The 4072-nt window shown below is 35.0% G+C and overlaps 1 non-coding gene across 1 annotated transcript; it reads right to left on the reverse strand.

The window, feature by feature from the left end:
* Nucleotides 1–1663: 1663 nt before the first annotated feature.
* Nucleotides 1664–1766, reverse strand: LOC118008068. The gene has a single exon (XR_004678559.1). It is a non-coding gene; the product is annotated as a U6 spliceosomal RNA (small nuclear RNA).
* Nucleotides 1767–4072: the final 2306 nt, after the last annotated feature.

Raw genomic sequence — 4072 nt, forward strand, 5'->3', positions numbered from 1 at the left:
AAAAAGTAAATTCAACTACTACCACTCCAATATGTTAAAGGCATTTGTTTTTCACCTTCCTGTTAGAGTGAGAATCTGGGTTTTAGAAACATACTCTTAGTTCCAATGATCTTGTCATTCTTTCTCCCTGCCTAGACTCAGAGAGCCTAGTCCAACAGCCTGGGCTGACATCCTAGTGCTCCAACAGTGTAAGGTGAGAAAGAGCCTCTGACTTGGAGATCCAGTGAAGATACTTAGGGTATGGGGCATGGATGGGGATCAGGTAGTGTGAGGAGATGAGTACCACTGAGAGTTTTCCTAGCCTTGATTTTCTTAAAGAACTAGGTAGCCTAATCAAGAGCCACAAAAAAAGGAGAAAATTTTGTACTGTATCAGGGTAACTCTAATCTTGAGAATAGTGAGATGTGAGCCCCAGAAGAATATTGAGCAAGATCCCTCAAAAGCGCTAGCAGGAAAAAAGCCTTGAAGCTGCTGTATGATTGATAAACTCTCCAGTAAGAGTGTCTACACCTTAAAATGAAAAATAGCTTTTCTGCACTCCTAGTTCCATTCCCTCCCATTCTCTCAACTGAGATTCAAAAAGATGTAACTGTTTTCAGAGAACATTAGGTCAGAGTTTACACAAATCTTTTACGTGGTTGACTACCAACACTTACCAGGCTCAGAACTGCCACTAAGGAGTATTTTAGAAACTTGGGGGTGATTTTTAATTTTCACAGTGAATTGAAGATAACACAAACATTTGGTAAGCCAGGGATGATAGATTTCTTACAAGGAGCAGTACACTGACATACAACAACTATTCTATAGTCCACATAAGTTTCTAATGTCTTACCAGTCTTGTAGAAGAAAATCCCATTTGTACGTATTTATACCTAGAACCTAACTCCATGGCACACAAAGTGTTTTTTGCAAGGTGTTAATTTGCACTGAATTTTCTAGAAATGCAACCACTGTACAAATTAAAGAAAGACTGTATTTTTTTCCTGAGCTTTGTTTGAAACTTTACCAAGAGTTGTTTACCTTTCAGGAAACCAATATTCCTGAGGCAATGCTGCATATGTATTTGAGTCATCAATACAACACACTTGTATCATTCTGCAGCTTTAGCTGCTCTATTCACATTGATTATAATAATTGATCCAAGCAATGGACATCATGTTTTAAAGTGCAGTCATGCTTAAATGTATATTGAAACATATTATAAATTACATATTTCTATATAATGTATTATATTTAATAAAACATATTGAAACTACTTTCCTTTTATTGCTCCTTTATATTACAGCTTGGATATTTTATTGCTTTTTAAAAATTTATCTATGTAAGCAGATTACATTATATATGAATTACATTTCAGGGTAATAAAGAGGGCCTACAAAATTGTTATAAAAAGGGAACAGGTTTTGATGGGTTTGAGAATGCCCCCCCTCTATGCCATCCTGCTGTTTGCTTTCCCCCTATCTTGTCTCTAAAAATAATGCATAATCAGTGTCACTTTTTTTGCATTTGAATTATTATATTAAATATTATTCTCATGTGATTCACTCACTGTTTTGAATATTAGTAGATTTTGGGGGGGGTTATTTTATTTTTTATTTTTATTATTATGTTCAGTTAGCCAACATATAGTACATCATTAGTTTTTGATGTAGTTTTTTTTTTAAATAGGGAACACTTCATGAATTTGCCCGTAATCCTTGCGCAGGGACCACGTTAATCTCTGTATCATTTCAATCTTAGTATATGTGCTGCCAAAGTGGCACTTTGCAATTTTTAATATTCTCATTCCTGTATGATATTCCATTATAAAAATAAACTATAATTCACTTATCTATACTACTCTTATCCCCCCAGTTTCAGTGAGAAATAATTAGCATATATCATTGTATAAGTTTAAGCAAACAGCATGATGGTTTTCAGTGTCAGTTCTTGATTAACAATTTAGAATTGTAAATTAATGAAATCAAATTTAATGAAGCAATCCTGATAAATGTCTAGTTTATCCTCAGGTCCAAAAATTCAAGTGTCAAGAATTTTTTCTCTTAAATATGCTTTTTACAAAATGCTTTTGACCCATTCCTTTTCTCCAGGTTTTCCCTTCTCTAAGCCATTATATCTTAGCCCTAATCATTATGTGTTAAAAGATCTTTCGGGGGCACCTGGGTGGCTCAGTTGCTTAAGCGTCCGACTCTTGATTTTAGCTCAGGTCATGATCTCAAGGCTGTAAGATCGAGCCCCGCACCGGCTCTGCACTGGGCATGGAGCCTGCTTAAGATTCTCTCTCTCCTTCTGCCCCTCCCCCATTTATCTCCCCCTCTTTAAAAAAAAAAAAAAAGATTTTTCAGAAAAACCCACAAGCTAATCTGTATTTTGTCCAACAGAAAACTCATTCTATAATAATTTGAATGCTTAACACAAACTTTCTGATTTCTTATTTCATTACTTCTATTCTTCTGCTATTAAATGTTGTATCTGATTTATCTTGCCTATCACTTAAAAGGTCCTATTCCTTTCTTACTGAATGTTTAATTTTCATGATCATCTGGATTAATATCATTGCTTTGAAAGAAAGCCATCTTTATTCTATCTGAATCATTCTATATGAGTTTCATCCCAAATTATCTTCCGCTACACCAGCCAAATATGCTAGGTCAAATGTTAAATACTGGGTAGGAGGGAGGTAAAAAATTAATAATCTTTTCTTCTGTTTTCAAGGGGCTTATCCTCATAGTTACACCAATCTGTACCCCCATTTCTTTTTTTTTTGTTTTTTGTTTTTTAAAGATTTTATTTATTTATTTGAGAGAGAGAAACAGCATGAGAGGGGAGAGGGTCAGAGGGAGAAGCAGGCTCCCCGCTGAGCTGGGAGCCTGACGTGGGACTCGATCCCAGGACTCCGGGATCATGACCTGAGCCGAAGGCAGTCGCTTAACCAACTGAGCCACCCAGGCGCCCAGTACCCCCATTTCTTAACAAGACATAGAGAAGACAACAGTATTTGTACACATAGCAATATCATTAAAAGCCCACACACCAGCACATTAGTTTCTCACACAGTTTTTTAGTTCTTAGCATCATGGTTTGACATTTTCAGAAACTCAGTAGAACCTGAAAAAAATAAGACTGAAGAGTGTAAGTGTCCAAATCCAGCACTATAAAAAATGGAAATACATGCCATGAATGTACTGTTGAATAAAATGAGTTGAACTGCTTGCGCATTTCATTTAAATGGCCATTGCTTTCCTTCTCTGCTTATTTGCTGTTCAATGATTATATATGAATCCCAGGCCAAAGACGTAAGTTTCAAATAATAATTATTGCCTAGGGACGAGGGGGTTGTCTCAGTTTTGCAATAAAATAAATAATGGGTTTATAAAGATTACCCATATATTTGTATGTCTTTGTCTGGAACTTATGCCTTAGTCCAATTTATAAGCAAAAATTATGCCATCTTAACAGATGGCCCTACATGTAAATAAATAAAAGAACAGAAAGAATTGGTATAGTATTACTAGGGTTCCTATATAATGGCACACTTAGAGAGAAAGAATAGGGAGAAACTATATAAACTCAGAGATTAAGAAAAGCATCGCTATGCTAAGTATTTATTAGAATCACCTGCAGAGATTTAAAAACCTATACCAATGATTCTAATTTAGCTAATCTGGGGAGTGGCTTGGGTACTGGGATTTTTTTAAAAGGTCCCCAGTGATTCCAAGATATGGCCAATGTTGAGACCTACTGCACTAAACAAAACCTAAAACACAGCTCTGTTACCAATCATATTTAACTGGATATTTAAGGTAAATTATTTGAAAGATAATTTTCTCAAAGCAAAAAGCAATTCTGTCAGCATAATATTCTTCACAGCTGTAGCTAATAATACACAGTTTATTCCTGACTATGATAATAACTCATTTTATCAAGATAATTTTGGTCAAAAAACTATGAGGTATAACATATTTCTTTCTATCCTCATTTTTTAAAAATCTGACATGGACTAATTAAATACAATAAAAACAGGTACTTCAAATTGTCAGTGAGTTGCTAAAGTTCTATTAGTATGCTA

The sequence above is a fragment of the Mirounga leonina genome, unplaced genomic scaffold (assembly GCF_011800145.1).
Source record: "Mirounga leonina isolate KUSES-001 unplaced genomic scaffold, KU_Mleo_1.0 Mir_101595, whole genome shotgun sequence".
NCBI lineage: Eukaryota > Metazoa > Chordata > Mammalia > Carnivora > Phocidae > Mirounga > Mirounga leonina.